Source organism: Chlorocebus sabaeus, chromosome X (assembly GCF_047675955.1).
Source record: "Chlorocebus sabaeus isolate Y175 chromosome X, mChlSab1.0.hap1, whole genome shotgun sequence".
Lineage (NCBI taxonomy): Eukaryota > Metazoa > Chordata > Mammalia > Primates > Cercopithecidae > Chlorocebus > Chlorocebus sabaeus.
The window spans coordinates 16,491,985-16,519,413 of record NC_132933.1 but is presented as its reverse complement, the minus strand read 5'-3'; positions in this window follow the sequence as shown (position 1 = coordinate 16,519,413).

The window sequence follows — 27,429 nt, the reverse complement described above, 5'->3', positions numbered from 1 at the left end:
TAAGTGGAAGAAAAAAACAATAAAGATCAGAGCAGAAACCAACAAAATCGAAAAGAACAAAACAATACAAAAGATTAATGAAACAAAAAGTTGGTTTTTTGAAAAGTTAAATAAAATAGACAAACTTTTAGCCAGACTACCTAAGAAAACAGAGAGAAGATATGAATAACATCAGAAATGAAAAAGGGAATATTACAACTGACACTGCAGAAATTCCAAGGATAATTAATGGCTACTATGAGCAACTATATGACAATAAATTAGAAAATCTAGAAAAAAATGGACACATTTATTGTCATTATATGACAATAAATTAGAAAATCTAGAAAAAAATTGGACACAATAAATTAGAAAATCTAGAAGAAAATGGACACATTTTATACAACCTACCAAGATTGAACCAGGAAGAATAGAAAACCTGAACAGACCAACAAGAAGTAACAAGATTGAAGCCATAATTAAAAGTCTATCAGTAAAGCAAAGCCTCAGACCTAGTGATGTCATTCCTGAATTCTACAAAATACTTAAAGAAGAAATAATACCAATCATACTGAAACTATTCTGGAGGAAGGAACACTTCCAAAAGATTCTACAAGGCCAGTATTACCCTGATACCTAAAACATACCGAAAACACAAAGACACACACACACACACACACACACACACACACACACACACACACACAAAAGAAGAAAACTGCAGGCCAATATCTCTGTGAATATTGATGCAAAAGTCTTTAAAACATACTAGCAAAGCAAATTCAACAGTATATTAGAAAGATTATCCATCATGATGAAATGCAGTTTATCCCTGGGATGCAAGGATCATTCAACATACATTAATCAATCAATTTGATACACCGTATCCACAGAATAAAGATAAAAACCATATAATCATTTCAATTGAGGTTATAAAATCATTTGATAAAACTCAACAACCTTTATGATAAAAGCCCTAAAAAAACTGGATATAGAAGGAACATACCTCAATGTAATAAAAGTCATATATGACAGACCCACAGTTAGTATCATACGGAATGCAGAAAAACTGAAAGCCTTTCCTCTAAGATCTGGACCTCAACACAGATGCCCACTGTCACCACTGTTATTCAACATAGTACTAACAGTCCTAGCTAGAGCAATCAGACAAGAGAAAGAAATAAAAGTCATCCAAAATGTAAAGTTAGAAGTTAAATTATGCTTGTTTGCAAATAATATAATCTTATATTTGGAAAAACCTAATAAGTCCATAAGAAAACTATTAAAACTGTTAAAAAAATTCAGTAAAATTGCAAGATACAAAAGCCACATATAAAAATCAGTAGCATTTTTATATGGCAACAGTGAACAAGGTGAAAAAGAAATAAAAAATTTAATCCCATTTACAATAGTCACACATAAAATTAAATACCTAGCAATTAACTTTAAAAAGAAGCTAGAGATCTTTATAATGAAAACTATGAAACGCTGATGAAAGAAATTGAAGAGAACCAAAACATGGAAAGATATTCCATGTTCATATTTTGGAAGAATCAATATTGTTAAAAATGTTCAAACTACACAAAGCAATCTACAGATTCAATGTAATCCCTATCAAAATACCAATGACATTCTTCATAAAAACACAGAAAACAATCCTAAAATTTATATGGAAACACAAAAGATCAAGAATAGCCAAAGCTATCCTGAGCAAAAAGGAAAAGACTAGACGAATCACATTACCTGATTCAAATCATACTACAGAGCTATAGTAACCAAAGCAGCACATTACCTGACTTCAAATCATACTACAGAGCTATAGTAAACAAAGCAGCATGGTACTGGTGTAAATACAGACACATAGAACAATGGAACTGAATAGAGAACCCAGAAACAAATCCAAACATCTACCATGAACTCGGTTTTGACAAAGATGCCAAGAACATACATAGGGGGAGAAGAGAGTTTCTTCAAAAAATGGTGCTGGGAAAACTGGTTATCCATATGCAAAAGAATTAAACTAGAACCTTATCTCTCACCACATCGAAAAATCAACTCAAAGTGGATTTATGACTTAAATCTAAGACCTAACGCTCTATGAAACTACTGCAAGAAAACATTTGGGAAAATCTCCAGGATATTGATCTCGGCATAAGTTTCTTGAGCAATATCCCATAGGCACAGGCAACCAAAGCAAAAATGGACAAAAGGAATTACATCAAACTAAAAAATCTTCTTTACAGCAAAGAAAATAATCAACAAAATGAAGAAACAAACCCCAGAATAGGATAAAATGTTTGCCAACTACCCATCTGACAAGGGATTAATAACAAGAATATATAAGGAGCTCAAACAAATTTATAGGAAAAAAATCTATTAACCTGATTAAAAAATGGGCAAATATTTTAATAGACATTTCTCAAAAGAAGACATACAAATGTCAAGCAGGCATGTTAAAATGTATTCACCATCACTGATCATCAGAGAAATGCAAATGAAAACAACAATGAGATATCATCTCACTCCCATTAAAATGGCTTTTCTCCAAAAACAGTTAATAATAAGTGCTGGTGAAGATGTGGAGAAGAGGGAAACATTTTACACTGTTGGTAGGAATTTTAATTAGTACAACTACTATGGAGAACAGTTTGGGTGTTCCTCACAAAACTAACAATTGAGTTACCATATGATTCAGCAATCCCACTGTTGGGTATATACCCCAAAACAACAGAAATCAGTATATGGAAGAGATAGCTGCACTCCCATGCTTGTTGCAGCACTGTTTACAATAGCTAAGATTTGGAAGCAACCTAAGTGTCCATCAACAAATGAATGGATAAAGAAAATGTGGTGCTTATACACACTGGAGTACTATTCAGTCATAAAATAAATGAGATCCAGTCATTTGCAACAACATGGATGGAACTGGAGATCATTATGTTAAATGAAGTAAGCCAGGCACAGAAAGACAAACATTGAATGTTCTCACTTACTTGTGAAATAAAAAAATCAAAACAATTGAACTCATGGACACAGAGAGTAGAAGGATGGTTACCAGTGTCTGGGAAGGGGGCTGTGGGGGAGGTGAGGTTAATGGATACACACAAAATATAAAGAATGAATAACATCTACTATTTGATAGAGCAATACGGTGACTATTGTCAATAATAATTGTACATTTTAAAACAACTTACAGTGTAATTGATTTGTTTGTAACTCAAAGGATAAATGCAAGAGGGGATGGATACCCCATTCTGTGATGTACTTATTTCACATTGCATGCCTGTATCAGAACATTCATGTACCCCATAAATATATTCACCTGCCATGTACCCACACAAATTAAAAATACAAATAATTTAAAAAGAAAAAAGAAGTTTTGACCCTTCTTACCTGCTCAGGATATGTTTAATGAAATCCAGTAACATACGTCTCTTTTGCCCCTCAAAGGCATTCTTATATTCACCATTATCCCCCACCCCTCCAAAGAATATGAAGTTCACAATTAGGAGAAGAGACTTAATCTCTACAAATTCCAAATTCCTTATCCAATAAAATGGGAAGCACCTGTTTAGTAGGGCTGTCATGAGGATTTAAAATAAATTCTGTAAATTGCCTGGCACATCGTAGCTACTCAATACATGGCAAGCCTTACCACTATTACTATGATCAATTGAAAGTGAAATTTGCATGGGCAACAGTGGGATTCTGATTCCAGATTATGAAAATTTCTGGTAGCAAAATAATGAAGGATTTAAGAATGTGAGCTCTGCAGTCACCCTGACCTCTGTCCAAATCCTGACTTTTATCACTTCGCAGCTGTGTGACCCAGAAAAAGTAATTTAACATTTCTTCTCCTATAGAAAGGGGATGACAGTTTGTAGGCACTATCTCATAGATTTGTATGTCAACAACTATTTTTTGCACTTGTATCCTCTAATTAATTGTGAGCCTCTTGAAGTGAATAAACCAGGTTTTAATTACTTTTACACTTTCCCAGTACTTCATTTACGTGATGCCTGAATAACTTTAGGTGCTTGTAGAACTGTTGAGCAAATGAAACCTGTCACCACCTCCATGTGAAGTGTCCCACTGCATGGAGGATAGCAAATAACAAAACAATGCCTGCCACCAGAAGCAGCAGTTAACATGCTCCAGCATGTGAACTTATTCCATGGTTTGGGGAGGCATCATCAAAAAAGATATGACTCAACACAGGCACTAGGCAAAATGACTCCTTATTCACATGGAGAAGAGACAGAGCAACACTAGCTTCAATTGTGAGCATTGGTAACGCATGGGCATAAGGTCCCATTCCACTACCAATACAGGGAGACGGTCTGCACCCACAATTCTCAAGCTGCAAAAGAAAGGACCCTGTTCTCTCACCACGGGGAACAGATACAGCAGTGTGTTTGGCCAGACGCTGTATGATGCACACACTTAAGCAGAACAAAGGAATACACAGAGTCTGAAGCAGGAAAGATACTCCTGCCTGTCCAGGCTCTTTATCTTTTGGTAAGGAACTCCTCTAGGCCCAAGATCCATTGTTGTAGGAAAGCTTTTTGTTTTCAAAAGACTGTGCTTACTCATGAGACTGAGTTTCCCAAGAGTGCTTAATGAATATTTATTGACTAAGTAAATTGAAGTAATATATTTTTTTGTCTGAAGTCTACATTCCTAAGTAAGCCTTCCGGGGTTGTTTGAGAGGGAGGATCAAGTGTCACCAACTAGGCACTGAGAATGGGAATGTCAGAAAGCACTAAGGGACTCATGGTAAGATACTTATTGATATATTAATTAATATTCCAACATTTGTCAAATGCTTGCTACTTGCTAGGCACTAGATAAAAGGGTGACTAAGACTCATCCCTGTCCTCATGAAGCTCACTGGATATGAAGAACATAGGAAAGGGAACTAGTGATTATAGCAGAGCATCACAAGCACTCTGGTAGAAGTAGACCCAGAAGGTGGTACTTATATGTAGACCTGGAGATCAAAATCTAAATTCTAAAATTGCAGAATTTTAGAGCTAGGAAGGATCTCAGAGAGGAACTGTTTAACCTGTTGCACCAATAATAAAAATTGACCATCATTATTTGAATGCTTCCTATCTGCTCTACATGCCCTTAATCTCACAATAGTCCCTTGAAATACGTATAATTATTTTCATCATTTTAGAGATGATAAAACTGAGAATCAGAGAGGTTAGATGGCTCTCTCAAGGTCACATGGCTAGGAGGTGGCAGATCTGGGATTATCTAACCCATGCCTGTCTGGATTCCAAGCCGGGGCCCGTTTTGCTATGGAGTATTCCCTCCCTTTATCGCAAAGCTTCCTGCTCCTAACGCCCCTGAGTTCTAGACTCCCAGACCTGTGCCCTTGGGACTTCATCAGTGCTACAAAAAAGGATTCTGTGAGTGCTGAACTTCAGAAACCATTTCCACAGTCAGAATCCTGGTCTATATATTGAAACTCCATTTAGCCTCTCCTTTTTCCTTTTCGCTCAAAAAATAAAATGAATTTTTTTAAAAAATATTGAATACAGTTAAATGCCCAGAACTTAAGCGTACAAGTTTTGATTAACGTATATACCCATGTAATCACCACCTGAATTCACAATGAAGAATGTTTTCATCACCCTAGAAAGTTCCCCTGTGCCCCACTTCCCTTGACAGTTACTGTTTTATCTGTTCTTGATGTTAATATAAAATGAATCATACAGAATATACTTTGTCTACTTTCTTTCACTTGTAATATTTTTGAGATTTAGCCATTGTTTTGCAAGTATTAGTACTTTATTTATTTTTTTTTTAGTAGAATTGCATTGTATGAATATATCACATTTTGTTTATCCATACTTCTGGTGATAAACATTTTGGTTATTTCCAAATTTTGCTTTATATGTAAAGCAGCTACGACATTCTTATGCAAGAGATTTTACACACATGTTTTCATCTCTCTTGGGTCAATAGCTAGGAGTGGAATTACTGACTAGATCATAGGAGTAGTTCTATAAAAACTGTAAATCTGCTTCACAAAGTGATTTTCATTTTACACTGCAACCAACAAGATATGAGATTTTAGTTTGCTCCATATTCTCACCAACATTGATGCTGTATTTTCAATTACAGAAATTAGAGTGAGCGTAAAATGGTACTTTGTGTTTACTTTAGGACGAACAATATTGAAAAATTTTATTGGTCAATTGTCTGTCTGACTTTCTGAAATGTCTGTATACTGTTTTCACTATATTTTTTGGGGGTTGTCCTTCTGTCATTGATTTGTAGAATTAATTTATATATTCTTCTTACGAGTCATTTGTCAGATGTACGTATTAAGAATATTTTTTTCCTAGTCTGTGACTGACCATTTCATTTTATTTCCTTTTCTTAATAATTTCAACTTTTATTTTAGATTCAGGAAGTACATGTGCAGGTTTAATACATGAGTATATTGCATGATGCTGAGGTTTAGAGTACAATTGCCCTCATGACCCAGGTAGGGAGCATAGTATCCAATAGTTAGTTTTTAAAATTTTTCTTATTTTAAAAAATTTCAATAGGTTTTTGGGGAACAGGTAGGTTTTGGTTAAATGAGTAAGTTATTTAGTGGCAATTTATGAGATTATCGTGCACCCATCACCCGAGCAGTGTACACTGTACTCATTGTGTAGTCTTTTATCCCTCACCCTCCTCCCACACTTCTCCCAAGTCCCCAAAGTCCATTGTATCATTATTATGCCTTTGTGTCCTCATAGCTTAGCCCCCACTTATAAATGAAAACATACAATGTATGGATTTGCCTTCCTGAGTTACTTCACTTATAATAATGGTCTCCAACTCCATCCACATTGCTGTGAATGCCATTATTTTGTTCCTTTTAATGGCTGAGTAGTATTCCATGGTATATATATGTACCTTTTTTTTTTTTTTTTGAGACAGAGTCTTACTGTTGCCCAGACTGAAGTGCAGTGGCACGATCTCCATTCACTGCAACCTCTGCCTCCTGGGTTCAAGCGATCCTCCCACCTCAGCCTCCCAAGTAACTGGGAGTACAGGTGTGCACCACCACATCCAGCTAATTTTTGTATTTTTAGTAGAGACAAGGTTTTGCCATGTTGACCAGGATGGTCTTGAACTCCTGACCTCAGGTTATTTGCCCACCTTGGCCCCATATTTTCTTTACCCACTCGTTGATTGATGGGCATTTGGGTTGATTCCATATATTTGCAACTGCAAATTGTGCTGCTATAAACATGCATGTGCAAGGATCTTTTTCGTATAATGACTTCTTTTCCTCTGGGTAGATACCCAGTAGTAGGATTGCTAAATCAAATGATAGTTCTACTTTTAGTTCTTTATGGAATCTCCACACTGTTTTCCATGGTGTTTGTACTAGTTTACATTCCCACCAGCAGTGTAGAAGTGTTCTCTTTTCACCACATCCATGGCAACATCTATTATTTTTTAATTACGGTCATTCTTGCAGGAATAAAGGGGTATCACACTGTAGTTTTGATTTGTATTTCCCTGATAATTAGTGATGTTGGGCATTTTTTCATATGTTTGTTGGACATTTGGATATCTCCTTTTGAGAGCTGTCTATTAATGTCCTTTGCCCACTTTTTTATGAGATTATTTGTTTTTTCTTGCTGATTTATTTGAGTTTCCTGTAGATTCTGGATATCAGTTCTTTAAATGAAATGTAGTTTGCAGAGATTTTCTCCCACTCTGTGGGCTGTCTGTTTACTCTGCTAATTATTTGTTTTGCTCTGCAGAAACTTTTCAGTTTAATTAAGTTCCATCTACTTATCTGTTTTTGTTGCACTTGCTTTTGGTTTCTTGGTCATGATGTCTTCGCCTAAGCCAATATCTAGAAGACTTTTTTCAATGTTATCTTCTAAAATTCTTATGGTTTCAGGTCTTAGATTTAAGTCTTTGATCCATCTTGAGTTAATTTTTGTATAAGGCGAGAAAAGAGGATCCACTTTCATTCTTCTACATGTAGCTTGCCAATTATCCTAGCACCATTTGTTGAATAAGGTGTCCTTCCCACTTTATATTTTTGTTTGCTTTGTCAAAGATCAGTTGGCTGTTAGTACTTGGCTTCATTTCTAGGTTCTCTATTGTGTTCCATTGGTCTCTGTGCCTATTTTCATAGCAGTACCATGCTGTTTTTGTGACTATAGCCTTATAGTTTGAAGTCAAATGATATGATACCTCTAGATTTGTTCCTTTTGATAAGTCTTCTTTGGCTATGCCAGCTCTTGTTTGATTCCATATTAATTTTAGGATTGTTTTTTCTAGGTCTGTGAAGAATGATGGTCGTATTTTGATGAGAATTGTGTTAAATTTATAAATTGCTTTTGGTAGTATGGTCATTTTCACAATATTGATTCTACCTATTTGTGAGCATGGGATGTGTTTCCATTTGTGTCATCTATGATTTCTTTCAGCAGTGTTCTATAGTTTTCCTTGTAGAGGTCTTTCCTGTCCTTGGTTAAGTATATTCCTAATTTTTTTTTCAGCTATTGTAAAAGGGTTTGAGTTCTTTATTTGATTCTCAGCTTGGTTGCTGTTGGTGTATAGCAGTGCTGCTGAATTGTGTACATAGATTTTGTGTCCTGAACTTTACTGAATTCATTTATCAGATATTGGAGCTTTATGGATGAGTCTTTATGGTTTTCTAGGTATATGATCTTATCGTCAGTGAACAATGACAGTTTAACTTCCTCTTTGCCAATTAGATGTCCTTCATTTCTTTCTCTTGTCTGATTGCTCTGGCTCAAACTTCCAGTATGATGTTGAATAGAAGAGGTGAAAGTGGGCATCCTTGCATTGTTTCAGTTCTCAAGGGGAATGCTTTCAACCTTTCCCAGTTTGGTATAATGTTGACTGTGGGTTTGTCATAGATGACATTTATTACCTTAAGTTATGTCCCTTCTATGTTGATTTTGCTGAGGGTTTTAATCATAAAGGGATGCTGAATTTTGTCAAATGCTTTTTCTGCATCTATTGAGATGATCATGTGATTTTCGTTTTTAATTCTGTTTGTGTGGTGTATCATATTTATTGACTTGCGTATGTTAAACCATCCTTGCATCCCTGGTATGAAACCCATTTGATCATGGTTGATTATCTTTTTCATATGCTGTTGGATTTGGTTAGCTAGTATTTTGTTGAGGATTTTTGCATCTATGTTCATCAGGGATATTGGTCTGTAGTTTTCTTTTTTATGTCCTTTTCTGGTTTGGGTATTAGGGTGATACTGGCTTCATAGAATGATTTTGGGGGGATTCCCTCTTTCTCTATCTTTTGGAATAGTTTCAAGAGGATTAGTACCAATTCTTCTTTGAATGCCTGCTAGAATTCAGCTGTGAATCCATCTGGTCCTAGATATTTTTTTTCTTGGCAATTTAAAAATTACCATTTCAATCTTGCTGCTTGTTATTGGTCTGTTCAGAGTTTCTGTTTCTTCCTGGTTTAATCTAGGAGGGTTGTGTATTTCCAGAAATGTATCCATCTTCTCTAGGCTTTCTAATTTCTGCACATAAGGGTATTCATAGTAGTCTTGAATCTCCTTTTGTATTTCTATGGTGTTGGTTGTAATATCTACCATTTCATTTCTAATTTGAGCTTATTTGGACATTCTCTCTTCTTTTCTTTGTTAATCTTGCTAATGGTCTATCAATTTGGTTTATCTTTTCGAAGAACCAGCTTTTTGTTTCATTTATCTTTTTGTTGTTGTTTGTTCGTTTGTTTGTTTCAATTTCATTTAGTTTTCCTTTGGTCTTTGTTATTTCTTTTCTTCTGCTGGCTTTGTGTTTTGTTCGTTCTTATTTTTCTAGTTCCTTGAGGTGTGACCTTAGATTGTCTATTTGTGCCCTTTCAGTCTTTTTGATGTAGGCATTTAATGCTATTAACTTTCCTCTCAGCACTGCTTTTGCTGTATTCCAGAGGTTTTGATAGGATGTGTCACTATTATTCAGTTCAAAGATTTTTTAAAAAATTTCCATCTTGATTTCATTATTTAATTTCCATGTACTTGCATGGTTTTGAGGGTTCCTTTTGGAATTGATTTCCAATTTTATTCCACTGTGGTCTGAGAGAGTACTTAATATAAAATGTAGATATTCTTACATTTATTGAGACTTGTTTTGTGGCCTATCATATGGTCTATCTAGGCGAATGTTCCATGTGCTGATGAATAGAATGTATATTCTTCAGTTGTTGGGTAGAAAGTTGTGTAAATTTCGTTAAGTCAATTTATTCTAGGGTGTAGTTAAGCTCATTGTTTCTTTGTTGACTTTCTGTCTTGATGACCTGTCGGTGAAGGTCTAGAGCTGTCGGTGAAGTACTGAAGTCCTTCAGCTGTCGGTGAAGGTCTAGAGCTGTCGGTAGAGCTGTCGGTGAAGTACTGAAGTCCTCCACTGTTATTGTGTTGCCATCTATCTCATTTCTCAGGTCCAGTAGTAATTGTTTTATAAACTGGAGGCTCCAGAGTTAGGTGCATATATATTTAGGATTATAATATTCTCCTGTTGGACTAGTCCTTTTATCATTATGTAATGTTCCTCTTTTTCTGGGCTGGTACTGGAGAGCATCTGGAAAGAGTCCTGTGATGTGATCTGTCTTTAGTTCTCCCAGCTGTGGATACCAGCACCTGCTCTAGTGGAAGTAACAGGGAAGTGAAGTGGACTATGTTAAGGCCCTTGGTTGTAGTTTTGTTTAGTGTGCTGGTTTTCTCAATTGCTGGTTGTGCTAGCAGTGAAGTTGTGATGTTGACAGACTCAGGACCTCTGGTTAGCTAGGATGTTACAGGTGGTGAACTTAGCTGTTGTTTTCTCCTTTCTTGGAGCAGGGTTGTTCTTTTATAGGTTGCTTTAGTGGCTTCAGTTGCTTAGACTCCAGTCAGGAGGTGGTGGTTTCAAGAGAGCATTAGCTGTGGTAGTATAGCAGGAATACAAACTTGCCGTAATATCACCTGAATAAGCATTTGGGTTGCCTTAACGTCTGTTTTGTCCAAGAATAGTGACTCCTGCTTGCTTTTAGTGTCAATTTGCATGGAATATCTTTTTCTACCCCTTTACCTTAAGTTTATGTGAGTCCTTATGCATTAGGTGAGTCTCTTGAAGATAGCAGATACTTGGTTGGTAAATTTTTATCCATTCTGCCATTCTGAATCTTTTAAATGGAACATTTAGGCAATTTACATTCAATGATAGTATTCAGATGTGAGGTACAATTCTGCTCATTGTTCTAGTTGTTGCCGGAATACCTTGTGTTTTTTCCATTGTGTTATTGTTTTATAGGCCCTGTGAGATTTATGCTTTCAGGAGGTTCTATTTTGGTGTACTTCAAAGTTTTGTTTCAATATTTAGAACTCCTTTTAGCAGTTCGTGCAGTGCTGACTTGGTAGTGGCAAATTCTCTTAGCATTTGTTTGTCTGAAAAAGACTTTATCTTTTCAATGCTTCCTGCACCAAAATGATGTGCTTGAAACACTTTCATATTCTCAGCAATGTGAAAAAACCAACTCTGAACCCATTATAAAGTGCTGGGCTTTGCCATACTCCAAACCAAACAATTTGCTGTGAGATTTGGCACAATTTCAATTGAGTGACCAGCTAAGCATAAGAATAGCTGAAGGAACAATACAAGCCTAAAAAAGTGATTCCATTTCTTTGCTACTAAAAAACATCAAGTTCTACTTTCTGAGGCATGGAAATGGAGAAAAGACATCTCAAGCTGCCAACAATAGAAAATACTAAAGTAAATCCATCCTGAGCTGTGAAAGGTACAGTTAGAGCCTCCACTTTAGTTGGCTAATTGGATAATGCCAACCTCATCCAATGAATACAGTTCCTGCCCCTCCTAGATCAATGCATGAATAGTATTTATTCTTTCAATAAATATTTATTGAGCACCTACTGGGTACAATGAGCTAGAAACTGGTAGCAAACCCTGCCCTCGTGAGAACTGCATTTCCATGGGAGAGACACTAAACAAATAAGCAAATGGATGATTAAATATTATAATAAATGGCAAAACAGAAAAAGCAGGGAGCTATAATAAAGAATAATGGAGTTGGTCAGGCACAGTGGCTCATGCCTGTAATCCCAGCACTTTGGGAGGACGAGGCAGACAGATTATGAGGTCAGGCGTTTGCGACCAGTCTGGCCAATATGGTGAAACCCCATCTCTACTAATAGCCAGGCATGGTGGCACATACCTGTAGTCCAAGCTACTCAAGAGGCTGAGGCAGAAGAATTGCTTGAACCCGGGAGGCAGAAGGTGCAGTGAGCTGAGATCACGCCACTGCACTCCAGCCTGGGTGACAGAGCAAGACTCCATCTCAAAAAAAAAAAAAAAAAAAAAAAAAGAATAATGGAGTTGGGGGAAACATAGTGTTCTTCCTTTTCCTTTTCACTATGCTTAATATGTTTTTTGTGACTATTTTCTCCCAGCACTTGGCTTGCATATTCCTTTTCTTAATGGCATCTTTTTGATAAATAGAAGTTCTATATTTTTGTTAGGTCTAATTGGTTGATATTTTTTCTTTAATATTTCTTTCTTTCTGTGTTCTGTCTATAAAATGTTGTCTTCCCCCCAGATTGCAAATATTTTCACTTATATTTTCTTCTAGAAACTTTGCAGCTTAAGCATTATATTTATTTCATGATCCATCCTGAATTACATTTTATGTATGTTGTGAGGTATGGGTAAAGATTTATTTATTTTTTCTGTATGGTTATCCAGTCACTCCAGCACCACTTACTGAAAAGACTTTATTTTCCCAACTGAACTACTTTGGCACATTTGTCAAAAATCAACTGACTTTAGAAGTCTGAGTTTATTTCTAGAATGTCTATTCTCCATTGATCTGTTTTTCTATCCTTATGCTTCTACCACACTCTCTGAATTACTGAAATCTTACAGTTAGACTTGGAGCCATATAAATAGGCCACTAACTTTGTTCTTTGTTTTTAATGTTTGGCTATTAGAGGTCCTTTGAAGTTCCCCATACATTTTAGAAACAGTTTTTCAATTTTTACAAAAAAAAAAAAAAAAAAAAAAAAAAACCAAAAACCTGCCAAGACTTTTATTTTATTGCATGAGCCTAGTAATTACTTTCAGGAGAATGGGCATCTTAATAATATGTCGTCTTTATCCAGCAATTTTTGTGCTTTCAATACAAGAATCATGTACATCTGTTGTGAATATTTGTCCTAAATCATATTATGTTTTGATGCTATGATAAACAGAATTATTTGTTTAAATTTTTCCAATAGTTTTGTGCCATTATAAAGGTGTACAATTGCTTTTTGTATATTAAATCATGCCACTTTGCTAGATTTACCTATTACTTTGAATATTTGTTTTGTAGATGTCTTAGAATATTTGACATAAACAATCATGTTGTATATGAATAGATATGCTTTTACATATTCCTTTCCAATATTTATGCCTTGGACTGTTCTTGCCTTATTGCACTTGCTAATATTTCTAGAACAATGTTCAATATAAATCGTTGGAAAGAGCATCCTTGCCTAATTCCCAACTTAGGGAAAAGTTTGTAGTTTATCATTAAATATCATGAGATGTAGGTTATCAGTCGAAGGAAGTTTCCTTCTATTGGTAGTCTGTTGAGGGTTTTTTAAAAAAGTCATAAACAGGTGTTGAATTTTGTTTTACATTTATTGAAATGATCATACCTTTTCCCCTTTCCTTTAATATGATGAATTACACAGATTAAGCTACAAATGTTAAACCAACCTTGCATCCCTGGAATAAACACCATTAGGCCATGTTGTAGTATCCTTTTTATAGATCACTGACTTTAGCTAAATATTCTGTTAAATACTTTTACATCAATGTACATGAAGTATACTGGTTTGTAGTTCTTTTCTGTAATATTTTGAAATATTTTGGCATCAAATTTTTCTTGCTTCATGGAAAAATTTATGAAGTGACCTGCCCCTTCCATTTCTAAAAATGGTTTGTATCTGATTAGTGATGTTTCTTCCTTAAATAGTTTATTCAATTCACCAATAAAAATATGGACCTGGAATTTTCTTTGTGGGAAAACATTTAAAGTATTTGATTGCTTTAATATATACAGGGCTTTTGAGAATTTCTACTTCACTTTGGGTTATCTTGATCATCTATTTTTTGAAGGACTCTGTCCACAGCAGTAATGTTGAATTTACAGGCCTACTATTTTAAATTATATTCCCTTATTATCTTTTTAATATGTGTAGCATGTGGAGTGATATCTCATATTATTTCTAATATAGGCAATTTGTATTTTTTCTAGTTCTTGAACACTCTAGGTGTTTATCAAATTTTAAGTCTTGTTAAATGAAAAACTTGGTTTTGTTAGCTTCCTCTGCTGCTTCTCTTTCTTTTTATTACTTTCGTTCTATTGATTTCTGTACAATTTTAAATAATTCTTTCCTTGTTTGTGTTTACTTTTGTTTCATTTGCTTCTCTTCCTCAGAATTCTTATGGAGAATAATGAGATCATTGATTTTAAATCTCTTCTTTGTACTGCTTTATCTGCATTCCATATATAATGATAAGTTGTAATTTAATTGTCCTTCTATTTGAAATATTTTCTAATTTCACTTGTGATTTCTTCCTTGACCCATGGGTTACTCAAAACTTCATCTACTTGTATTTTTTTGCAGTTTAAAAAAATTTGGGGCTTTTCTAGCTATCCATGTTACTGATTTCAACATATTATGTATGGTTCCAATGTTTTGTAATGTTTGATACTTATTTTTAACCCAGTATAAGATCTATTTTGTTTAACGTTCTATATTCACAGGATTTAATTCTGTGTATTCTGCAATTGTTGTCTGTAGTGTTCTGTTTATTTCATTTGTATCAACAATGTTCATAGCCACTATTTATTCAAATACCCTTTATACCCTACGCTATCTCTTCTCGCCTAAGACTCCAAAAACTTTCATAACCTTTGATGTTTTGCTATAGTTCACAGTTCTTGTTTCCTTCATAATGGGTTTATTTATGTAATCTTCAAGTTTACCTATCCATTACACTGTCACTTCTAATCTGCTCTTAAGTCCAGTCAGTGATTTTTAAAATTTCAGATATTTATTTTTAGTTCTAATCTTTGCATTTAGTTTTATTTTTTATGGTTTCCATTTTTCTGCAGAGATTTTCCATCTGAAACTTCAACGTGATTATATATAATATCATACATTTTCACCTTAGAAGAACTTAACAGCGAGGGAATTATTATTTTCATTACTTTGTAAATATATTATAATTTAAAATTTTCAGGTCACTTTTGTGCTAGGGGTGTATTTAAGAACATGATTCCTAATTTACAAATTACTAAGGTGCTTTTGGCCATCATTTTATTCATTCATTCAAGATTTAATTTCATTATAATCAGAAAATATGATTTGTTAAATCCATATGTCTTACTTCTTATTTGTCTTCTGATCAAGTTTTGTAAATATTCCATAGATATAAGTGAATGTATACTCCATGTTTATAGGATATAAGATTGTGAGGATATCCATTAAATCAAGTATGTTGATTGGATTATGTGTATACACAATGATTTGTTTAGGTTTTGTTTTTCTATTTGACAAAAATTTGAAAGTGGTATAATAAAATCCCCTCTGATAATTTTATTTTATAAGTTTGCATTAAAATTTGAGGAATATTTTTGTACCTTTAGCTACTATTTTTGGAACACCTAATAAGTTATGATTACTAAACTTCTTTTTTAATGTTAGCTTTTTTCATTGAAGCTAACATTTCATTTAAAATCATGTTTAATATTCTTGAAGTTAAATTTCATTTAGTCTAACAGACATTGTTCTATTTCTACTCCTTTTTTCTTCCTATTTACCTTTTATTTCTTTACTATTAATTTTTATCCTTATTTTATCACATTATTTTAGATATGTTCTTTTCACTAACACATAGCTGGACTTCTCTCCCTTTCAATGAGGGAATTCATCTTGTTTGTATCAAAACTGATATGCTTAGCTTTTTTTTCTTTCATCTCACTTTGCGTCAACCATATAAGATAACATTCTCTCTGGTTCTCTTATTTGTTTTCTTGACTTCTGCTGGTCAAGTTATTCTTTGTTCCTTTATATTTTCTTGTTGGTTTGGACTGTGTTTTCAGTTCTGCTCATGGTTACTATTTCATTTCTAATCATCCCAATTATACTTCTCTTAGCCTGTGATTAAATGAAAAAAATATCTACTGCTTTTCTGCTATACCTTTTTCTCATCTTCTCTATATATTTAGAACAATTTTATGTCATCACTCCCCTTTCTAATTCCAAAATATTAATAGGCTTTCCCTTATAGTATGTCTCACATTTCAACAACTGCTATTTTACACTTAGAGTAGAAATTTGCTAATCACTCTATGATCATTTATTAAGATTTGACTAAATATAAAATTACTGTTCCCTATGGTCTTCTGTCTGCTTTATCTTTTATTATTCTGAGTCTTCTGATTTATTATCTTTTGTCTGTAATCTTCCTTATACAATCTACCTTCTCAAATAAATTCTTCATTTATAGTATATGCATAGTAATATATTTGATTAATGCTTGTATATATGCTGTCTTTTACTCACCCTGAAATATGAATATCTTAATGAGTAAAAATTTTGTTGTAACAGTATTTTTCCTTCATTAGGTTGTAACTATTGATCCAGTCTCCTATGTCTTCTGGATTCCTGAATCACAGTTGAAAAGTCTACTACTGGTATGTTTCCGCTTCCATTACAAATAACTTTCTCATGAATTTGGTGACTTTTTTGGATCTTGAGATTCAAATTTTTCTTCAAATCAGGGTTTTTTTGTTTTGTTTGGTTTGGTTTTGAGACTGAGTTTTGCTCTTGTCACCCAGGCTGGAGTGCAAAGGTGTGGTGATCTCAACTCACTGCAACTTCTGCCTCCTGGGTTCAAGTGATTCTCCTGCTGCAGCCTCTCTAGTAACTGGGATTACAGGCACCCACCACCAGCCCAGCTAATTATTGTATTTTTAGTAGAGACAGGGTTTCACCATGTTGGCCAGGCTGGTCTTGAATTCCTGACCTCAGGTGATCTACCCACCTCAACCTCCCAAAGTGCTGGGATTACATGCATGAGCCACCCTGCCCAGCCAAAATCAGGGTCTTTTTTCCTTATTACCTGTTTAAATATGTCCTCTCTCCACAATTTTCCCCGTCTTTCTGGAGCTCCTAATATTCTCCCACTCAGACTCCTGGATCTCTTTGTTCTTCAAGTGTCACTTCCTCCAACTATTTCTATTTCTTTATATTTTGCTCTGGCTCTGAATTATTTCTTCCATTAGAGTTTTCAGGTCACGAATATGACATTCCACAGTGACCATCTTCTTTTTCTGTTCATCTATCAAATTAATACCAAATCATATTATTTTAATTCCAGTCAGTATATTTCAATGTTCCCATTACATTATTTATTTAATAATTTGTACTCTTTTTTTTTTACTAAAACCCTTTCCTGACAATTTTAAAATTCTACATAAATAGGGAACACTGAAAAAGTTGTTCAACAAAGTTTACTTCTCATTGTAGCTGAATTTCATTAAGTGCAATATTATTTGTCTTAATCACTTCATGTTTGGTTTATCCTCAGTCTTCAGTTAAGGCTGTTTGGGTTTCTTGAACAGTGGCAGTTTTCCACTCTAAGTGCACAACCTTGAAAGCCATTATTCCTCTGAAGAAGATTAAAAGCTTCACTGATCCCAGAATTCACAAAATACAAGAGAAATTTATCACCTCAAGGACTGTACAACTCAACGCACCAGTTTGTTTTCACATCAAACACTGATAGAGAACAAGATTATGCAGCATCGCAGAACCACAAGCAAACAAGAAGAGGAAGCTCTTCCCTGATTCTTGCCCAAGACCTCTCTGCTACTGATTCCTGGGTTTCCAGTCAGCAGAAAGTGCCTCAAGGTTCCATATCTTCTTTACTATCCAGAGATACTGGTAGAGTCTGTAGACTCAAACGTACCATCCAGGTTTGACAGCTTGCCTGCTAATGTCTCATTCGAAAAGAGAGTTGAGAAAAATTTGATATGGATAAGGATTTAGGCATGTTGCTCTCAAGCCATCATCTTTTCAGAATCCTCCATACATAGATCAGTTGCTAGCAAACTGTGGACCTTGGGCCAAACTTGGCTCACCAATGCTTTTGTATTCCTTGTTAGCTAGGAATTGTTTTAATATCTTCAAATGGTTGGAAAAATAAAAAGATCACTATTTCATGACACATGAAAGTTACATGAAATTCCAACTTCAGTGTCCTTAAATATACATCCATTCATTGACGTGCTGTTTATAGCTGCTTTCATACTACAAGAGTTGAATAGTTACAACAAAAACATAAGACTTAAAAACTTTATCTGACCCTTCACAGAAAAAGATGATTAATATCTTATATACATCTTGAAAATTATTTTATAATAATTTGTGAATTTGTATCAAAAAGTTAAAAGTGCAGTTGAAAAAATTAAAGCATACTAAGAAAGAAACTATGTCTAATTATTAACTCTACATGCTATTAGTAAAGTGTAAGCTGAAGTACTGGTATTTGTTATCTATTGATGTATAACAAATTACTCCAGGTTAGTGGCTTCAAAACCACTTATTTTCTATTGCTCCAAAATTGCTGTTGGTTAAAAATACAGAAGTAACTCAAGGTGATTCTAGCTCAGGTTCAATACATGGTCAAGGCTAAAGTCATCTTAAAGCTTGAGCGCGCTTGAAGATCCTTCTTTAAGATAGATCATGCACGTGACTATTGCCAGAAGGCTTCAATTTCTTGCTAGCTCTATGCAGGAGTTCTTTGTTTCTCACCACATGAATCACTTCATAGGATGCTTGAATGTCCTCACAACATGGCAAATAGATCTCCAAAGTGAGAAAATGGAGAGAAATGGCAACGATGGAGCTGTAGCACCCTTTCTTTAAAATACAGGCATGTAATGTTTAATAATCACATCAGGATAAATGGGATAACGATCATCTCAAGTATTTATCCTTTGTGTTAAAACCTATCCAATTATACTCTTTTAGTTATTTTTAAATATACAATTTATTATTCACTACAGTCACCCTGTTGTGCTATCAAATATGAGGTCTTATTTATTCTTTCTAACTACTTTTTAGGATCCATGAACTATCTTTACACCTCCAAACCCACCACTCTTCCCAGCTTCTGGTAATTATCATTTTACTGTCTAGTTCATTAAGTTCAATTATTGTAATTTTTGGCTACCAAAAATAAGTGAAAACATGTGAAGTTTGTCTTTCTGTGCTTGGCTTATTTCACTTAACATAATGACCACTAGTCAATTCATGTGGTTGCAAATGACAGGATCTCATTCTTTTTTATGGCTGAATAATACTCCATTATGTATATGTACCCCATTTTCTTTATCCATGTATCTGTTGATGGACACTTACCTAGGTAGCTTCCAAATCTTGAAATTGTGTAACAGTGCTGCAATAAACATGGGAGTGCAGATATATCTTCCATATACTCATTTCCTTTCTTTCGCCTACATACTTAGCAGTGGGATTGCTGGATCATATGGTAGCTCTATTTTATGTTTTTTGAGGGGCCTCCACTGTGTTCTTCATTGTGGTTGTACTAATTTACATTCCCACCAACAGTGTATGAGTTTCCTTTTCTCCACATCCTTGCCGGCATTTGTTATTGCCTGTCTTTTAAATATAAATCATTTTAATGGAGGTGAGGTGATATCTCATTGTAGTTTTGACTTGCTTTTCTCTGATGATCATTGATGGGGAGCATCTTTTCATATATCTGCTTACAATTTGTATGTCTTCTTTTCAGAAATGTCTACTCAGATATTTTGATCATTTTTAAATTCAATTATTAGATTTTTTCCTATAGAGTTGTTTGATCTCCTTATATATTCTTCTTATTAATCCTTTGTCAGATGGTTCCTTTGCAAATATTCTCTTCCATTCTGTAGGTTGTCTCTCCACTTCGTTGACTGTTGCCTTTACTGTGCAGAAGCTTTTTAACTTAATGTGATCCCATTTGTCCATGTTTACTTTGGTTGTCTGTGCTTGTATTGCTCAAAAAATATTTGCCCAGAGCAACATCCTGGAGATTTTCCCCAAAGTTTCCTTGTAGTAGTTTCATAGTGTGAGTCTTACATTTAAGTCTTTAATCCATTTTGATTTGGTTTTTGCATACAGCAAGAGATAGGGGTCTCGTTTCATTCTTCTGCATATGGATAATCCAGTTTTCCCTACACTATTTATTGGAGACACTGTCCTTTCCCCAATGTTTGTTCTTGGCGACTTTGTTGAAAATGAGGTCACTTTAGATGCATGGATGTGTTTCTAGGTTCTCTATTCTGTTCCACTGATCTCTGTGTCTGCGTTTATGCCAGTACCATGCTGTTTTGGTTACTATAGCTTTGTATTATAATTTGAAGTCTGGTAGTACAATTCCTCCACTTTTGCTTTTTGTGCTCAGTATAGCTTTGGGTATTCTGTGACTTCTGTGGTTCCACATAAATTTTAGGATTGTTTTTCTATTTCTGTGAAGAATGTTATTGCTATTTTGACAGGTATTGCATGGAATCTGTAAAGTGCTTTGGGTAGTATGGACATTTTAATATTGATTCTTCCAATCTATAAATATGGAATATCTTTCTATTTTTGTGTCTAATTCAATTTCTTGCATCAATATTTTATAGTTTTCATTGTAGAGATCTTTCACTTCTTTGGTTAATGCCTAGGTATTCAATTTTATTTTTAGGTATCATAAATGGGATTACTTTCTTGATTTCCTTTTCAAATTTTTGCTGTTGGAATATAGAAATGCTACTGATTTTTTAATGTTTGGTTTGTATTCTACAACTTTACTGAATCTGTTGATCGGTTCTAAGCTTTTTGGTGGAGTCTTTAGGTTTTTCCTAACATAAGAACATATCTGAAAGCGAGCATAATATGACTTCTAACTTTCCAATTTGGATGCCCCTAATTTCTTTCTCTTGTGTAATTGCTCTAGCTAGGACTCCCAGTACTATGTTGAATAACAAAGTGGGCATCCTTGTTATGCTCCTGATCTTAGAGGAAAGGATTTCAGTTTTTCTGCATTCTGTATGATACTAGCTGTGGGTCTGTCATATATAGTTTTTATTATATTGACATATGTTCCTTCTATACTCAGTTTCTCAGGGCTTTTTATCATGAAAAGATGTTGAATTTTATCAAATGCTTTATCAGCCTCAATTGAAATGATCATACAGTGTTTGCCCTTCATTCTGTTGCTATTATGTATCATATTGATTGATTTGTATATGTTAAATCATTATTGCATACCTGGGATAAATCCCACTTGGTCAAGATGAATGATCTTTGCAATGTATTGTTGAATTCAGTTAGCTAGTATTTTGTTTAGGATTTTTGCATCAATATTTATGAAGAATATTGATTTGGAGCTTTCCTTTTTTGATGTGGCTGTATCTCGTTTTGGTACTGGGATAATACTGGTCTTGTAAAATAAGTTTAGAAGTATTCTTTCCTCCTCTATTTTTTGGAATATCTTGAGTAGGATTGGTGTTAGCTCTTCTTTAAATGTTTGGTAGAATTCATCAGTGAAGCAATTGGGTACCAAGCTTTTCTTTGCTGGGCAAATTTTTATTATGGTTTTGATCTTCTTACATATTATTGGTCTGATGAGAATTTGGATTTCTTCACAGTTCAATATTGTTAAGTTGTGTTTGTCTAGGAATTTATCCACTTCTATATTTTCCAGTGTACTGGCATATAGTTGCTCATAGTAGCCACTAATGATCATTTGAATTTCCGTGGTATCTGTCATAATGCCTCCTTTTTCATGTCTGATTTTATCTATTTGACTCTTCTCTCTTTTTTTCTTATTCCAGCTTAAGGGTTTTCAATTTTATTTGTCTTTTCAAAATACAGACTAAGTGTTTAATTAATCTTTTGTATTGTTTTCTTTATTTCTATTTCAAGTATTTCCACTCTGATTTTTGTTATTTCTTTTCTTCTACTAATTTTGGGTTAAGTATACCCTTGTTTTTCTAGTTCTTTAAGATGCATCAATAGATTGTTAATTTAAATTTTTTATTCTTTTTTCACATATGCACTTATAGCTATAAACTTCCCTGTTAGTACTGCTTTCACTGTATCCCATAGGTTTTGGTACATTGCGTTTCCATTATCATTTGTTTCAAGAAGTTTTTCAATTTAATTCTTAATCTCATCATTTACTCACTGATCATTCAGGACCATATTGTTTAATTTCCATGTATTTTTATGGTTTCCAAAATTCTTCTTATTGATTTCTACTTTTATTCCACAGTGGTAAGAGAAGATGCTTGATATCCATGTGCTGAGGAAAAAAATATCCATTCTGCAGCCCTTGGATGAGATGTTCTACAAATATCTGTTAGGTACATTTGGTGTATAATGCAGATTAAGTCTGATATTTCTGTGTTGATTTTCCATCTAGATTTTCTGTCCGGTGCTGAAAATGGAGTGTTGATATCTCCACCTATTATTGTATTTGGGTCTATCTCTTTTTAATTCTGATAATATTTGCTTTATAAATCTGTGTGTTCCAGTGTTGGAAACATATATGTTTATAATTTCCATATCCTCTTACTGAACTGACTCATTTATTATTATGCTGTGACCTTCTTTGTCTCTTCTTATAGTTTCTGTCTTGAAATCTCTTTTGTCTAAAATAAGTATAGCTACTCCTGCTTTTTTTTTTTTTTTGCTTTCCATTGGCATGGAATACCTTTTTCCATCCCTTTATTTTCAGTCTATGTGTGCTTCTATAGGTGAAGTGTGTTTCTTGTGAGTGACAAATCATTGGTCCTTTTTTTAAAATCCATTCAGTCACTCTGTCTTTTGATTTGAGAGTTTTATACATTTACATTCAATGCTATTATTGATAAGCAGGAAGCAGGGAATTTCTTCTGCCATTTTGTTATTTGTTTTCTGGTTGTTCTTGAGGTCTTCCTTTCTGTTTTATCTTCCTTCCTGTCTTCCTTTAAGAGAAGGTAATTTTCCCTGGTATTGTAATTTAGTTTCTTTGTTTTTATTTTTATTTTTTGTATATCTGTTGTAGATTTCTTGATTTGAGGTTACCATGAGGCTTGCAAATACTATATTGTAACCCATTATTTTAAACTGATTGCAACTTAACACTGATTGCATAAACAAACAAGCAAACAACCAAAAAGAAAACCAATAAAAACTCTATACTTCAAATTCTTTCCTCCATCTTTCAACTTTTTGTTATTTCTATCTCATACTGTTTACATCTATAAATGTTTGTTATTATATTTGTTTCATCTTTTAGTCTTTCTTATTAAGATGAGAGTAGTTTACACACTACAGTTATGACATTATAATATTCTGTTTTTATGCGTACTTACTATTACCAGTAAGTTTAGTACCTTCAGATGATTTCTTATTGCTTATTAATGTCCTTTTATTTCTGGTCAAAGTACTCCTTTTAGCATTTCTTGTAGGACAGGTCTGGTGTTAATAAAGTCCCTCAGCTTTTGTTTGTCTGGGAGTCTATTTCTCTTTGATGTTTGAAGGATATTTTTGCCAGATATACTATTCTAGGGTAAAAGGTTTGTTTTTTCATAGCACTTTAAATATGTCATACCACTTTCTCCTAGCCTGTAAAGGACCTTCTTTGCCTCTTTTGAAAACAGAAAAGTCTGCTGCCAGATGTATTGGAGCTCCATTTTATGCTACTTACTTTTTTTCTCTTGCTGCTTTTAAGATACTTTCTTTATATTTGACCCTTGAGATTTTGATTATTAAATGCCTTGAGGTATTCTTTGGGTTAAATCTGTTTGGTGTTCTATAACCTCTTGTACTTGAATGTTGATAACTTTCTCTAGGTTTGGGAAGTTCTCTTTTATCACCCCTTTAAATAAACTTTCCATCCCATCTCTCTCTATACCTACACTTTAAGGCCAATAACTCTCAGATTTGCCCCTTGGAGGCTATTTTTTACATCTTGAAGGTATGCTTCATTTTTTAAATTTTTTGTCCTTTGTCTCCTCTGACTGTGTATTTTCAAATAACCTATCTTAAGCTTACTAATTCTTTCTTCTGCTTGATCAATTCTGCTACTAAAGCACTCTGATGCATTCTTCAGTGTGTCAGTTGCATTTTTCAACTCCGGAATTTCTACTTGATTCCTTTTAATTATTTCCATCTCTTTGTTAAATTTATCTGATAGGATTCTGAATTCGTTCTCTGTGTTATCTTGAATTTCTTTGAGTTTCTTCAAAATAACAATTTTGAATTTCCTGTCTGAAAGGTTACATATCTCTGTCTCTCTGGGATTGGTCATTGGTGGCTTATTTAGTTCATTAGTGAAGTAATATCTTCTTGGATATACTTGATACTTGTGGATGTTTGTTGGTGTCGGGACATTGCAGAGTTATGTATTCATTGTAGTCTTAAAAGACTGAGTTTGTTTGTATCCATCCTTCTTGGGAAGGTTTTCCAGGTATTTGAAGAGACTTGAGCATTGCCATCTAAGCCATATATGCATTAAGGAGCACTTCAAGCCCAGTAACCTTGTGATCCGTACAGAGTTGTGGAGGCATCACCTCAATGGTCTTGGGTAAGTTTTCGAAGGATTCTCTGTATTACCAGGCAGAAACTCTTGTCCTCTTCCTTTATTTTTCCTAAATAAATGGAGTCTCTTCCTCTGTGCTGAGATGCCTGGAGCTGGGGGTAGGGTAACATCAGCACCCCTGGGCCACCAGCGCTAAAACTGCCCTGGAGCACACCTGAGGCCAACACAGCACTGGGTCTCACCCAAGGCCTACTGTAACCACTACCTTGTTACCTCCTAAGTTTGTTCAAGACCCTAGTACTCTACAATAAGCAGATGGCAAAGTCAGCCAGGCTTTTGTCCTTCCATTCAGGGTGGTAAGTTCCCCCAGGCCCCAGGCAGGTCCAGAAATGACATTCAGGAGCCAGAGACTAGAGTTAAAAACCTTACAGATCTACCTGGTGTTTCATTTAATTATGGCTAAGCTGGCACTGAAACCAAGAGGCACAGCCCTTCCCACCCTTCCTTCCAATTTCCACAGGCAGAGAGGCTTCTCCCCATGGCCACCACCACCATAGACCCATGGAGAGTAGTGTCAGGCTCCTGCTGATGTTCACTTAAGACCCAAAGCCTCTTAAGTCAGCTTGTGTTGAATGCTGCCAGGCTTGGGACTCACCCTTCATGGAAGTGGGCTCCTCTCTTGCCCAGTGAGTCAGAAATGCCATCCACGTGCCAAGGCCTGGAATCAGGGACCCCAAAAGCCTGCTTGGTGTTCTACCCCACTGCAGCCGAGCAGGTACCTAAGGTACAAAGCAAAGTCCCCTTTACTTTTCCCTTGACTTTTCTCAAGCAGAAGTCTCTCGCTGTAGCCACCACATCTGGGAATGTGCTGGGTCTCGTTTGATGTCAACACATCTCGGAATCTACCCCAAGGCCCATAGCAAGTACTGCCTGACTACCATTGCTGATTATTCAGAGCCCAAGGGCTCTTTAGTCAGCAGGTGATGTATCCTATCAGGATTTGGTCCTTCCCTTCAAGGCAGTGGGTTCTCTTTTGTCCCAGGGTTTGTGTAGAAATGTCATCCAGCAGCTAGGGCCTGGAATGGGGGCCTCGTGACTCTCACTGGTACCCTAGCCTTCTGTGGCTGGGCTGGTATCCAAGATGCAAGACAAATCCTTCCCACTCTTCCCTCTCCTTACCTAACACAGAAGGAAAAGGTCTTTTTTGGAGTCACAGCTGGGCAGTGTGGGGTTAGGGGAGGGGTGATGCCATCACTCCCTTAGCTGTCCTAATTGATGTTTCACTAGGTTGTGTGTGCCCCAGTTCCACTGACTGTGAATCCAACACTGCACCAGGTCTCACCTAGGAGTTGCAGTGTTTGTGGCCTAGACTGCCTTTCAAGTTTATTTAGGACCCCAGAGTGCTTTAGCCTGCCATGGTGAGGCTTGCCAAAACTCAACTTCCAACTGCTGGGATGGGTGATTCCCCTCTGGCTAGAGCTGTTCTCAATGTTTCCTTCAAGAGTCGGAGTCTCATGAGGGAGCTTAGTTCAGCTTGGCTTTGCTTTCCACTGTGGCAGGGCAGCACTGAGTTCAAGGCAAATCCCACAATCACCGTGCTTTTCTCCAGCAAGTGCAGAGATTGTTTATCAGTACCACACAGCTGATGCCAAGGGATGCCGGATGGGTGGCATCAGTGATATAAGATTATCTTTCCTACCTGCTCCAATGCCTCTTTCAAAGATATGAAGTTAAATCCAGGTACTATGATTGCTCACCTTATTTTTGATTTCTATTAAGGTGATTTTTTGGTGTGGATAGTTATTAAATTTGATCTTCCTGCTGGATGGAGGATCACTGGAGGCTTCTATTTGTCCACCTTGCACCTTGTAGCACCTTTCATGACCCAGTCTCCAAAGTTACATATCATCATTTCCACTTTTTTTATTCTTTAGAAGAAAGTCACTAAGTCCAACCTATACTCAAGGGACGGGCAATTAAACTCTACTTCTTGAAGGGAGGAGTGGCAAAGAATTAACGACCATTTTTAAAATCCAGTATAATGCAGAGATCAAATTTTTGAAGGTCACAATACTCTATTAGAAATTATATGTATAACCTTTAAAGCAATAGAGCAGAAAAGAGGTAACAAGAAAAAAAGATGACTCAAAAAATAGCATGAAATATGACAGGAGAAATAACTACACAATTTAATACATAGTAAATAGAAAATCAAGTGGTTGGAATGATTCCAAGCATATCATTAATCACTATACATTTTAAAGGGTTATGTTCTCCAATTTATAAAAAGATTCTCAGACTAAATTTTTAAAAATTGAATGCATTTTTTTAAAAAAAACCCTAAAACAAAATGAACAAGACAGGTCAAAACAAAAAACAAAAAACAAAAAACCAAAAAAAAAAAAAAAAGGAAAAAGGATACAGAGTATTTGAAGAACATTTAACAGAAATGATCTAATACTGATTTAGAGAAACTTTTACTCAAAGAAAATCTACCTATGAAACAGTCTTAAAAATTAACTATGCTCTATTTCATACACACATACACACACACACACACACACACACACACGCTTTCACACACACATCTCAGGAAATTATAAAAGTAAATGTCATTGAGGCAAAATCTATTGATAATGCAATAAACTTAGGCATCAACCAGAAAATGGTGACTGTAAAACAAAACAAAATGAAAACTACAAACAAACAAACAGAGATTCAAAAAACTATTAGAGGTAGTTTCTTAAATTAGACATTTGAAATAGTATAATGTAGCAACTCTGGAATTAAAATT